Genomic DNA, 14476 nt, shown 5'->3' with positions numbered 1-14476 from the left:
AAAAAAGAAAGAAAGGAGAAAAGAAGGAGGGAAGGAAGAAAGAGGGGAAAGAAAGAAGGAAAGAAGAAAGAATAGAAAGCAAAAAGAAGGAAGGAAAGAAAAAGAAAATAATCTGGAAATTAGGGTGGGGAGGGAGGAGGTTGGGTTCTGAAGCATTTAAATTCATCCTTCACAAGGAGGAACAGTCCATCCTTTAATGACAATGTGCCCTCAAACCTTTGCTTTGCCCTTAGCTCTGGAACGGCCTCATGGATATCTCCAATACAACTGGATGGATCCAGGATCTCAGATAAACTCACAACAAACCCCCAGTTTGGGAGCTGTCTTCTGCCAATATTTTCCTTTTTCTTCTCTTGTGACCCCCTCCCCCACCTCTTCTCCAGCTTATGTGAGGAGTTAGTGTCTATTGTATTTTCTCTGGAAAGGGTGAGACATTTTCCTAACAATGTTTTCCTGCTCCCTCTTTTAGCTTGTCATCCTTTGGGTAGAGGAGACAGAAAGTCACACTAGAAATATCATTTGGGGGTGGAGGGGTAGGAGATAATTTCTGAAGGAATAAACTATTCTGGTTTGAGTTTGGTGTTAGTAAAGCTGATTTCTGGAAACTTTTCTTCTTTTTTTAAGGTTGAGGAGTAAATAGGAACGAGCATTGATCTCTGAGTTCAGGCAGGAATTGGTACTAATGGAGCCCTGAAAATAGGGATGAGACACATGTGCAGATAGAAATAACTGTGGCAGAAGAATTTCCGACTGGGGCAATTCCCTCACTTTGCTTAGGACCTTGGACAATCAGTCAATTGGCAAACACTGATTCAAGTTTGCGGGGTGCTCATGTTCCTGAATTTTAGTCACTGTTTTCCTTCTCTTGTTCTGGTAAAAAAAAACAAAAAACAAAACACAAAACATGAATTCTGTGGTTTCCATTTTGTTTGGAAGCCCTTAACCCACTTGATCTGACCTCATGTTTTTGTAGTTTATTGGTAATAGAAGGAGAAAGACCTGCCAATCAGGATCACAAGCAAAGATAAGGCTGTTACCAGCCAGGCCATCAAGGAATTCAGCAGACCATGATAATTAGTTTCCTAATGGCGCTTGGCAGTCCTGACAAGAACACCAAGCAACTACATTCTCACAGTAGGGGCTGATAAATAAAGTCCTTTTTTTCTGGAGGAAAAGTTCCTTCTTCCCCAGGGTCACGACAAAAAGATGTTTCCAGAGCCAACATCCCACTCACCACAGGCAGTGGTGTTATGAGCGCATAATGAACTACATGACCTATGATCTGGTCTTTGAAGTTAGCATCACAAGAATCTTAGGACACCCCAGGACTTAGAGCAGAATCTAGCATCTGGTGGCTTGACCTTGGATGGAATGCAAGGAAGGGGTCTTAGTAATGGAAGTATCTGAGTTACTGCCTTTCTTCATATCTCCAGCACATAGCCCATTGCCTTGTGCAAAGAAGGAACTTAATGAATGCTTATTGGCTGTTGACTGACTGACCCAATAGACCTCATCCAATGGCACAGAATGGTTTCCTAGGTCTTTCTATTACCATAAACAGAAAGATTCCAGTGAATGCCATTTCTGATGGTATTTAGGCATGTGGGTAGCTGGGTGACTCAGTAGAAAGAGCACTGGATCTGGAATCAACAAGACATGAGTTCAAATCCTGTCTTGGATATTTATTACCTATGTGACCATTGGCAAGTCACTTAACTTCAGTCTGCCTCAGTTTTCTCAACTATCTCAAAGGGTAGATATGAAAATCAAATGAGATAACATTTGTAAAGTATTTGGTACAATGCCTGGCAATATAGTAGACTCTTAATAAATGTTTATTCCCTTCCTTTTCAGGAAAACCTATCAGGGTGGGTCTCAGTTTTAGCTTTATGGTTTTTAGTTAGCCAAAGAACTGAGATAGCAAATGTCACTTTCAAAATATATACACAATACACACATACACATATATACATTTATGTGTAAACACACATATACCTAGTCTATCCATTCATCTATATGTGTGTGCATATATGTATACACATGTAGTTACATACACACATACATACATATATACACTTAGCTTCCAGGTATCTCTGAGATCCTGTTGAATTAATCCAATGATCTGTGTCTTTTTCAAACGACTGGGGAGGAGAAGGAGAGGGGTTTCTAGCTACCAGTACTTATAGTAATGACTAAAGGATCCCTTAACATCCCTGCTCCTTCAGCTTCTCTAGCCATACAATGAAAGTGGTGGCCACTATAATGCCTAATCTAACCTGATTTCTCTGGACCTTTGAGGTCCTGAATAATGTCTATTCACAGGGATGTTAAAATGTTCTTGAGTCATTTTCTCAGTTGTGTCTGACTCCTCATGACCCCATTTGGGGTTTTCTTGACAAGGATACCGGTAAAATGGGTCCTTCCTTTAGGCAAACCCAGTATTGTGAAAATCTGGATTTAGGCAAAAGGTAAATTAGGGAATTATTATTGAAGAAGAGCTTTCTTTTCTTTTCAAAAAAAGTCTTCAGGAAGCTAACTCCATCAGTTCACACAAGAGTGAGATCTTTCCCCCAACAACAAGTGAGATCTTTCCTCCAGTTACTATTCCTCCATCCTCAAAGGTCCCTTTCATAAGTCAAGGTACAGTTGCGTATTGAAAATCGGTACCAGAGCATTTACTGTCTTGGTTGAAATGCTGTCTGTGATAGGTTCAAGATAGTACTGAAATCCAGCAGCTTCAAAAACAAGCATTCATGAAACAATTGAAGCCAAGTATTGTGAAGTGATGACTAGGGTTGGCCCAAAAAGAGATAAAGGGAGACATCTCCCCCAATCCTTTGCAGAGATGGGGACTCATGGGGGTTGGGGGTGGGACATTGGAGGTCATGTCAGATTTTTGGATGTGTTGATTGATTTTGCTGAACTTTTTCTTATTCTCCATTATAAGGGATAGTCCTTTGGGAGGAGGAAGGGATAATCATTATAGCTAGCATTTATACAATGTTTTAAAGAGCACCTTACAAATATATGATCTCTCTTGATCTGCCTAACACTCTTGTGCTATAGGTGCTATTAATTATCCCTGTTTTATGGATGAGGAAACTGAGACAGAAGGAGGCTTGTTCAGGGTCATACAACCAACATACGAAGCAGGATTTGAATTCAAGCCCAACACTCTATCCACTGTGCCAACTAACTGCACATTGAAGAAGAAATGTTGGTGATGATATAAAGACAGAAGATGTCTATAAAAATCTTTCAGAATAGTAAATTAAAAAAAAACAACAACAGAAGTTCATCTTCATTCTGTCCTGATTGCATACGGAGGTTGATTTCTTTAATGACACACAAGGGTGAAAGTGTTGCCTGTAGGCACATCCCAGAAAGAAGATGTACTATAGACCACACACCTGGAATTGGAGTTGGGAGGAGTGGCCCTGGATGGGGCTGCTGGACATTAATGGCTATTAGCTGATTGCTATGTTCTTCAGAAATTATTTTATAATATGGCATTGTCTGTACAGGGGAGGCATTGGTGACTTTGCATCCAAGATCAATACATGACACCATTCAAATATAAAAAACAAAAACCTCCCAAGTGAAGGTAACTTCTTGGCTAATACCTACCTTACGCAGCGTTATACAGATAAGGAAAAAAATAATTAGAAAATAAGACAAGATACTTGGACCTCATTACAATAAGGGCTGTACCCTGAAGGTTAAAAGATTTGAGAAGGAAAGGAAAGGTAGGAGAAGACAATGATGAGTATAAGGAGTTCAGAGAAATAGGAAAACTTACATGAATATAGAAAAAAAAACAACCAAAAAACCAGAACCGGCAGGGTGATCTACACAATATGTATTGCAATAGTGGAACAGGAGAACAGCCACACTAAAAGAGTCGGCCTCAGAGGCAGTAACTGATATTGGTTCTAGGGTCTTGATGAAGAAACATTCCTTCCTTCACTGGGAAGATATGAGGAACTACGGATGCCAAATGTCACATACATGGACAGGCATAATCACTGAACTGGATGGTTTGCTTAAGCGTTTTTCTTTTTTGACAAGGGACTATTCTATAGAGTTTGGAGGAAATATTTCAGGTAAAAAAAAGTTATCGATAAAACAAGCAAAAAAGAGAGTTGGGCAGAAAAAAAAGAAGGAAAGTATAGCCACGAATCATTCCATTTTAAAACTACATAAAAATTTGGCTCATGTTTAACATATCCAGGGATCTTAGGAATTTTAGTTATCAAGAGGACCTTAGAATACCACCTTATGACCCTCTCAGTTGATGTAGTCTCTAGTCTTAGAAAGTGGCTTTTTCATTGAAGCTTGACATCGTACATTTCCTAGTTGTTACTCTGTAATCGGAGTACAGCGATAATCTATGAATCCAGAAGGCCAAAGATGAAACACACCCATAACCTTGTACCAAAGAAGTGATGAACTTCAAATGCAGAGAGGCACAGCCAACACAAACATTTGTTTTGTTGAGGTATGCATGCCTATGACGAACATTTTATTTTTGCTTTTTGTCATTGATGTTCAGTGGGGGAGGATAGATCATAAACATATGTAAAATAATTTATTTATAAAAATAAAAAATTTTTAAGGGTATTTTTTAAATCTTAGATATTATCTCATTTACTAAAATTATATGCTTAGTTTGAGGAGGTCCTGGTCCTGATTTTATTCACTAACTAGTTGTTTGAGGACTATCTCAACCTTAGTTTCCACTCTGTCATGTGATGGGACTGGACTTTTGTTGTCTAGTTGTTTCAGTAGTGTCTGATTCTTCTTGATTCTTTTTAGGGTTTTCTTAGCAAAGACAGCTTATTTTACAGATGAGGAGACTGAGGCAACAGGGCTAAGTGACTTGCCCAGGGTCACACATTGAGTAAGTGTCTGAGGTTGGATTTGAACTCAGGTCTTCCTGAATCTAGGTCTCATGCTCTAAGTTCCTTCTTGCTCCAGCATTCTATGACTACAAGAATAATGTAGTTGGGAAGAACTCGGAAAGATTCAGTCTGGTGGCTAGAGACTTAAAATTACATGTTTGTTTTAAGTCTGAAACATTAACTTATTTTTACCACAGGTACAAAAAGGTTGGTCAAGGTAGTTCCTGGATCAACTTGGATCTACTTACAGGGAGGTCAATTTTCATTGGGGACTTTTCACTCCTCCCTTGCCAAATCTTATCCATTCCGCTATCACATGATTCTTATCTATCCCCTTCTCCCAATTCACTTGATCACCAATGTAGTTTAGGCTCTCTTCACCTCATCCCCTAAGAGTCAAAGAGCTTCCAATTTCTTCCCTCTGATCTGTCTTCTATAGGGTTGACAAAATTCTCTGAGTTATTTTCTTCTCCAAGAAGTATCAGCGACCTCTTGATGTCTCTAGGATAAAACATAAATTCTTCAACTTGGTTTTTCAAATCCTTTATAACTTTAGGAAGAAGGTGTCCATTGACTCCTGATTTAATTGAAAGTGATGGTGCCTACCCCAGAAATGAGTTGGGTGCTTTGGGCGCCATTCCTTGTAACCTCCTGGAGTATGGATTTCATTGAGGGTGGCCAGTCTCAAGATGAATTAATTTCTTGGTTCATATTCTAGGAAAGAAAAACTTGTGGGAGAAGCCACCCTTTGTTTCGGCTTATAAAAGTGACTTGGTTCTTTGGCATTTCCTACCTTTCTTCTTCAACAAGTTCCTACTAGTAGAATAGGATTGCCTCCCTCAGCTCCATCTTATTTCTCCCCCTCCTCCCTGCCAAAGCTTTCTTGGGGGCAGAAGTGCAGGTAAGCAACATATATGCCCATCTGTGGGACCTGAGGGGAGAGCCCTCAGACCAGGACCCAGCTTTCCGAGGGAATTAATAGCTACAAATTTGATCATCCTGGTACTGGACTTGTAGTTTAGAGAAGAAGATTTTCTAGAATCATGATTCCAGAATCTAATCTTCTAGACAGAGGAAGGTGATTTTTTGAGCAATACACATTCTGGCAAAAGGAATGAGATCACACTTACATGGTCCCAAATGCAGGGGGAAAAAGTAGCAAGAGACTTAAGCCATGGAACAGTGAGGGACCAGATCTTTGTCCTCCAAGATCACCAGGAGTTATTCAGATGGTGGGGGTCAGACTGGAAAAGGGGCTGTCTGTATCAGTCCCAAGAGCATTTCCCTTCTTGGAGAATCCAATCTCTCAAAATTGTCCCATGAGATGGGAGTTTCTCATTGGATCCCTATGGGGTGAAAAAGGGCTCACTAAAATTGCCAAGTTCAGTGAATTTCTGAGAGGAATCTAAACTATGCGGCTGCACTGTGTTTGAAGGACTGTAAGACATGGTGGAAGTGAGATTCAGTAAAGAGGTAGGAAAATTCTATTGATTATTGGCTACCATGAATCCTTAATGTGTGGGGGTTTTTTTTTCCCACACTTACTTATGGGCTCTTGTGAGTTCTCTGAATTTTCTGCATTAACTGTGGAGTGAAGTAAAGGCTGATACACCATACACACATTGCTATCTTGAGTTTGTTCTGCTATGGAATCTGGGGATCCATTTACACAAATTGGTGAAGGCTTAGACATAAGCTTTAGGCTGAAATTTCCCAGTGTAAACTCAGATTGGGAGGCAATGAGCCATAGAGAATGATCTTTTAGATTCATAGGTTCTATTAGGTTCTATGTAGAACCAAAGTTTGGGTGCATTGAACCCCAGATTATACTACTGCTTAAATCTTTCCTTTTATAAAAATTATATAATATGACTTGTCTGCTAGGGCAGAAGAGAGTCAGAAAAGCAAGTCCACATAAAAATTCTGCCATTTGATAACCTCTTCTTGTGTTTATACTCCATTGACCTAGCTTTCAAGAACCTAGCATCACCTTTTCCACCACAACGAGGCAGCATCTGAGTGGTACTTACTTGATGTTTTCCCATCTTGAATCTAAAATGATTCCAGTTCTTTTAGACTTTCATCAGAGGAACTATTTTTCAATCCTTTAATAGCTTCAGACCCACTCTTCAAAATTTCCTCATGTTGTTTCAGTTCCAATATCCCAAACTAGACACTCTTCAAATACAGGTCTAAACAATGCTGAGCACAGCAGGAAGATTGTGGTTCTTGAACCAAAATATTCCTTTCTATGAACACGTTCCAGTTCTAGGCTCTATATTTTGTTTTTGTTTTTGTTTTTCTTTTTTTGGACACTAGTCTTGCACTGTTGACTTATATTGTCTCCCATGATCCCTTGATCTCTGTCTCCCACATTTTTCAAAGCATTCTTTTCTCTCCTCCAGCCTCCTACAATACTCCCTTCCCCTTCCCTCTTAGCAGAGGAACTGAATATCTACTTTACTGGTAAAATAAAAGCTATCCATTCACAGCTTCTTCATCATCCCTTTTATACCTCAAAATCCCTCTACATCACCCCTTTCCCCATTCTCTCCTCCTTTGTTATGGTCTCTAATGAAGAGGTGACTCTTGTCAAGGTCATTTCCTGTTTGTGTGACCTTGCCTCTTCTAGGAGTTGACCCCTTCTCTCATCTCTCCTCCCTTTCTTTTTCCTTTTAAAGACTCTTGTTAGGTATAATCTACTTTTCTGGTGGCTACAAGCAGGGTCACCTCTCCTCCATCTTTAAAAAAATGAAGACAAAGATCCCTTCAATGCCCTGCTACCTCTTCATGCTATCAACCTGTAACTCTCTTCTCTACCAGTCAAAATCCTGAAAAAAAAGCAATCAACACCATTTCTTCCTTCATCTTTCACTTGCTTTCAGCCTACCTCTTGGCTGAAATTTTTCAACAATATCTTAATTACTAAACCCAATGGCTTTTTCTCAGTCCTCATCCTTCTTGACCTCTCTGCAGCTTTTGATAAAGCTGATCTCTCCTTGTACCTGAATGCTCTCTGCTCTTTAGTCTCTTTGGCTGGATAGACATCCATGCTCCTTAATTCTAAGTATTGTCTGAAAAGACTCTGAGGCCTCCCCTCTTCTCTCTATTTATTCTCTTGCTGAGGCCATCACTCCACAGCTCCCGTGGTTCGGTTATCATCCACTTAAGCAGATGCTTCTAAAGCTATTCCATACAGTTTTGCAGCAATCTTTTTTTCTGAGCCCTAGTTCCTCATCTCCAGCTTTCTGCTAGATATCTCTACCTGGATGTCATCAGCACCCCAAGCTCAACATGTCCACAAGAAAACTTATTATCTTCTTTCTTTCCCCCACTTTCAAACCCACCCTTTCTCCAAACGTTCATTTTCTCAAGAACAGTGATTCTCAATCTGGTCAGCCTCAGGAAGTGAAGACTTTCCAAAGAGGTTTTGTTTGTGTGAGTTATGTCTATCAATATTTGCTACATTAGAAATGAAAACATCTAAGTATTATTTTGAAAATAGCTGACCTCATGGACCCTTGCAAGGGATGTAGGGGGTCTCCACATGTTGAGAATTGCTCCTGGAAAGGACACCACCATCCTTTTAGTATCTCATGCTCATAATCACATTTTTAGAGTAATTGTTCACTCTCCTGCTCTCTCCTCTTCTCTATATACAACCAATTGCCAAATCTTGTCCATTCCTCTACCATGCACTTGTCATCTATCCCCCCTCCCAATTCACATGACCACCATTGCAGAGTTTAGGCTCTCTTCACCCAAAGAGCCTAAAAGCTTCCAATTTCTTCCCTCTGATTTATCTCCCACAGGGTTGATAAAATTCTCTGAGTTATTTTTCTTCTCCAAGAAGTATCAGCAGCTTCCTGATGCCTCTAGGATAAAACATAAATTCTTCAACTTGGCATTAAAATCCTTTACAACCTTAAGCAGTTGCATGGTACAGTGGGAAGAGCTCAGGAGTGAAAGGATCTGAGTTCCCATTGCATTTCTGGGGCTTATTATCTAGATGACCTGAACAAATCACATATCCCGTAAAATTAGAAGGCTAGACTGCATGGCCTTTCTTGCTGTGATTCTATAAGCTGACATCAAGATTTATTTAACATTAGTTTTAAATTTATTCAATTTCTTGCCTCTGTGGCTCTATATCTAAAATGCATCACCCTACTCCTCTCTGCCCCTTATGATCTTTATCGTTCTCCAAGGGCCATTTTATTTGAGACTTCCTACAGAAAGCTTTTCCACATCCCCTTAATTGTTGGTGAATTTTTTTTCCCTCTCCTCTAAAAGTCTTGAATTCGTTACTGTGTTTACATATTGCTTTCTCACATAAAATATAAGCTTCTTGAGGGCAGGTACCATTTTATTTTTTATTTTTGTATCTCGGTGCCTTGCATACATGGCGTTCCACACATAATTAGGTGTTTCAAAAATATTTCCTGCATTGAAAGGAAAGGAAGCCAACTTTCTTGATTTGTGAAATTTAACTGAATTTTTTTCTAAGTCCACTTCCCTTGCCATCTGTGAAGAAGTAGGGAGGGTGAAGATGCTAAAATTACATGTATGTATATGTGTCTCTGTGTATACATATGTGCTTTTCTTACAAAACACCAAGATCTTCTGTGACTTTCATTTTCTTCTTCTCTTTCACTGATAACAATGAAAAATGGAATTTTGCCACTGCTTTCTTTGACTTAGCAGTAGGTCTCATGAGAATGCAAATACTTCCCTGAGGATAAATACATTTGGGGAATTAAAAGATTCAGTTTCTTTAAAGGAGAAACAGAAAAAGTCTTTTTTAAAAAAGGCATTAAAAAGGGAGGGGAACAGCAGAGAAATATTGAGTCGCTATCCTGGAGAGGGAACGAAAGTCACTACGTTATGACCTGGAACCTCATGCACTTTGGATGGGCCCCCTGGAAAGAAAGACTCCTTTCACTCAATGTGGATTTAAATGGATTCTGTTTTCAGCAAGATTTTTGTATTTAAATCACTTGCTATTTAGACACATCATACATATTTACTTTAGGGTAACTACAAAGGTGTTTGGAGTGAAAGTCCCCTAAGTGGCAATTACCATTCTTTATGTCTTCTTTTTTGCTGCTGGCTGCCTCAGTTTATTATTCACCAGCCATCCCCAGAATCGTGGAATAGTGGGATTGGAGGGAGCCCGTCCTTCTTGACATCCTGCAGTCTGGCTTCTGTCCTAACCATTTTACTCATTCAGCAGTCTGAAATGTCATCCATCAACTTCTTTTCATGAATTCCAAAGGCCTTTCCACAAAGTAATGCAATAAAGGAGAGAGCACTGGCCTGGGAGCCAGGAAGCTAGGTACAAGTTCTCATTTTGCCATCAACATGATATATGACTCCAGGCAAAACATTTAAAGTGTCTGGGCCCAGTTTAGTCACCTGTCAGGGTTTGACTTTCTGACCTCTGTAGTCCCTTCCAACTCTCAAAAATCAGTGACTATATTTGTAGCATCTGACACTGTTGGATGACAGTGATCTGGTCTCTCCTTCCTTGGAGACGTTAATCCGCTTCTTCTCTCCTTTCTCTAGTATACCTCTATACCCTCTTGTCCCCTGTTCTGTTATTGGAGTTCCATAAGGCTCACCTCTTGGCCCCCCATTGGTGTCTTCTGATCCATTCTCACTGTGTCAGTATTGTCTCTGTTGATATGTCTCCCAAATCCTTCCTCTCTCTCTCTCTCTCTCTCTCTCTCTCTCTCTCTCTCTCTCTCTCTCTCTCTCTCTCTCTCTCTCTCTCTCTCTCTCTCTCTAAATTTTTTCTTTTTTAGTTTGGAATTTTAATTTTTTCCAATTACACACAAAGATAGTTTCTAACACTCAGTTTTACAAGACTTTGAGTTCCAAATTGTTTATCTTTCTTCTTCCCCTCCCCCCTCCCCAAGACAGCAAGCAATCTGATATAGGCTAGACAAATACAATCATAAAGAACTGAATAGCCTATTGAAGTTCCTGGAGTTTAGAAGAGGAGAAAGGCTGACTGATGCGAGAGTTAACATAGCAATCCTATATCTGCTGAAACCATGTTCCATACCAATGGTTAATAAAGTCTTACAAAGGTCAGCTTTTACCACAGTCTCAGAAAAGGTGTCTGTGGGTCTTATATGAGTGGGGATAATTTTCTATTTGAGATATAACACAATTGTATCTTTTTAAAAATCATTAAATTTATTTATTTTTAGTTTTCAACATTTACTTTTATAAGATTTTAAATTCTAAATTCTCCCCATAAATGTTTTGATTTGCGTTCAGATTCCATAGTTCTTTCTCTGGATGCGACAGCAGTTTCCATCATGAGTACCTTAGAATTGTCTTACATCAAAGCGTTGTTGAGAAGAACTAAGTCATCAAAGTGGTCATCACACAATGCTGATGTTATCGTGTACAATGTTCTCCTGGTTCTGCTCATTTCACTCAGCCTCAGTTCATGTAAATCCTTCCTGGTTTTTCTAAAATCTGCCTGATCATTTCTCATAACCCAATAGTATTCCATGCCATTCCTATACCACAATTTGTTCAGCCATTTCCTCATTGATGGACATCCCTTCAATTTCTAATTCTTTGCTACCAAAAAAAGAGCTGCTATAAATGTTTTTGTACACGTGGGTCCTTTTCCCCTTTTTATGATCTCTTTGGGATATAGACCAAGGGTGCTATTGTTGGATCAAAGGGCATACACAGTTTTATAGCACTTTGGGCATACCAATAATTATTTCTCACCTGAGATCAAGTCTTGTGTTTTCACCTATTTGCTGGAGTTTTGCATTTGGATTAACTCCCATTATCTGAAACCTCAAAATACCTTAAATCTAATCCGTCATCTTCTCCAAAATATACTTTCCTTCCAAGCTTTTTTTAAATCTTTGTCAATACCCAGTTACCCATGCCTGAAACCTGATAGTTATCTCAAACTAATTTATCTCTTCCATTCTGTTAGGGGAATTGCTTCCATGGCAGACAATGTAGATGAGTCATGCCATATGTAGGCAGCCAGTGGAGCCAACAGGGCAAAAAGGCAGAGACTTAATTCAGAGATGGGAGAACCACCATTTCATAGCTATTAGGTTGATAGTTAGATGATGAGGGCAGCAACTCTCCCAAGTATGCCAATGAGTAACAGAAGATAAAGATCTAGCAAAGGTTTTGAATTTTTCTGGTGCTATGGAGACCAGCCTTGCAACTACTGTATATATAATATATATAAGAAATGTTATTAATCATTTCAACGATGGGATTCTATGAATTTTTCTTGATGCATGGTTGTCTCAGTGGCCCAGCTGGTGGTGGCGAGGATAGCATCCTGGGCCTGGAGTCAGAAAGATCTGAATTCAAATCTAGCCTAAGACATTTTTTGTCACTGTAACCCTGGGCAAGTCACTTAGCCTCTATCTGCCTCAGTTTTCTTAACTGTAAAATGGGAGTGATGATGTCTTACAGGTTTGTTGTGAGGATCAAGTGAAATAATACTTGTAAAGCACTTAACACAATGCCTGGAACATCAGAGGTGCTTAATAATCGTTTATTCCCTTCCTTTCTCCCTCTTGCTTTGCCCTTTCATTTGAGTGAGCCTGTTTTTGAGGGTCTGGCTACCAGGACTGATTTGAGGATGTCTTATTCTATTGGTGCATGTCTACATGCAACCAGATCTTGAGATAAAGTGCTCATTTTAAGAGAGGGAGAAGTTGGGTTGGCTGGAGTGTACCCAGGTTGGCATGGGAAGGCTGTGAAGAGGGCTGTTTACAATCAACACTAGTGAATGATCTTGTTATTCTGAGACTCCCCCTAGTGACCTCATGGAGAATATACTTTGGGGACATAACCCTTGAAAACACTGGCCAAGTAGCCACACGGGATCCAGTTGGAGACAACTGATACATTTATGAAGCTCCCACTAACCTTGTGATAGACTTGGTGTTAGGTGCTGGCAAGGATATGAGGGAGTATGAGCCCAGGCTGATGACTCTGGGCACTGGGGCGCCATTGAAGATTTTTTGAGGAGGGGCATAATCTGACAAAAGCAGTATTTTAAGATTACCCAAATGGTAGGATAGATTAGAAGGAAGAGAGACAGGTCCTTTGGACAATTAAGAGATTGATTCTTCAAGATATTTCCAATCCTTCTTTTTCTTTTATGCTCTCACCACCTTCACCTTGGCTTAAGTCTTTATCATCTGATGCCTGAGTTACAGCATTAACTTCCTGTCAGTTTCCTTAATTCCAGTTGCTCTGCCCCACCCCCACTTCCATCTATCCTGCTCTCTGGTGACAGATTAATCTTCCTAAAATACCACTTTTATCATATCATTCTACGCAAAACCTCCAATGATTTCCCATGGCTTACTGTATGAAATCTACATTTCTCTGCCTGGTATTTAAGAGCTTTCACCACTCCACCCTGCCCAGCCAAGCTTATTTGCTGCTACTCCCCAACACAAACCTTCTGCCCCAGCTTCCAAACATGTTGTGATTTCCTCTGCTAAGCTTTTTTTATCCTGTTCTAGGGTGCTAGAATAATAACAACAGTAACAGCATATTAATAGAAAAATGGATATTTCCACAGTGCTTTCAGGTTTACAATAGCATGCTAAACTTTACCAGGCTCTTTACTTGTGACACCTCTGTCAGGTAATGCATTATTATGATTTTTCAAATGAAAAAATCAAGACTCAGAAGTGAAATGGTCATACAGTTAGCTGTACAAGAGCCTGGATCTTCTTGTCTTGTACTCATTCTACTATACCAGACTTCACTGTTTGTTCCCCAAGTCAGTCAACATCCCACCGTTGATCAGAGTCCTGCATAAAACCCACTTTTCTTCCACTGAAATTTCCCCAAACTACTTTCAGTCCCTGACTGGGGTCCCTAGAGCCCTTAGGTTTGGGGTATTGCTTTGGTATGAGGGCTTACCAGGCCCTTTTAGGGGTTACTCATCCACCTTTGGTGTCTGCCTGTCACCCAACTCTCACCTGTGGTTCCAAGAAGCTGTATGTAGCATGTGTAGCAGTCCTATCCAGGTGAAACTGTCTCCAAGATCGACTAAACCAGGTTGAAGGCAATTAACAAGCCTCAAATTTATTAATGAGTTAGGGGAATGTCTACTCCAAGCACGTGAAAACTTTCTCTGGCAGGATGAGCAGATGAGTGTTCCAGTGACCACGAAGGTGGGCGAAGCAGGTGCCGTGGAGCACTTAGAGCTTAGTCAGACATCAAAGATGCCAAGGTCATCCACAGCATCATGGGCCATCGCCAATCATCTTGACTTCTTTCTTGTCACTGGATTTCAATGACTCTGGAAGAGAGAATGAGGATGACAACTCTGTGCAACCCTGCCTTGCTTAAATTCAATTCACATGCAAGTCAAGACACAACTTATGTCATAACGTCATTGGTCCTCTACGAAAATGAAGGATGAAAACAATAATTTTTTCATTATTCATTTTTGAGAGAATGTAATGGTTGTTCGTCTGGTCCTCCCCAACCAGATTCAACTTGACTAAGTTCAACTTTTGGTGAGTAGCTACTTTTTACACAGTTCATTGTAC

General features: G+C 39.9%; 1 long non-coding RNA gene across 2 annotated transcripts in view; it reads right to left on the bottom strand.

Moving 5' to 3' along the window:
- The window catches only part of LOC140532859 (uncharacterized), a 107114-nt gene that overhangs the window by 15762 nt on the left and 76876 nt on the right, over nt 1–14476 (bottom strand). For both annotated transcript variants that reach the window (XR_011976703.1, XR_011976702.1), the window contains exon 4: nt 13901–14223. This is a non-coding gene — a long non-coding RNA (uncharacterized lncRNA). The remainder of the gene's footprint in view (nt 1–13900; nt 14224–14476) is intronic.

The sequence above is a fragment of the Notamacropus eugenii genome, chromosome 3 (genome assembly GCF_028372415.1).
Source record: "Notamacropus eugenii isolate mMacEug1 chromosome 3, mMacEug1.pri_v2, whole genome shotgun sequence".
Lineage (NCBI taxonomy): Eukaryota > Metazoa > Chordata > Mammalia > Diprotodontia > Macropodidae > Notamacropus > Notamacropus eugenii.
The sequence above is the reverse complement of the archived record's forward strand: the minus strand, read 5'-3'. Positions and strand labels throughout refer to the sequence as shown.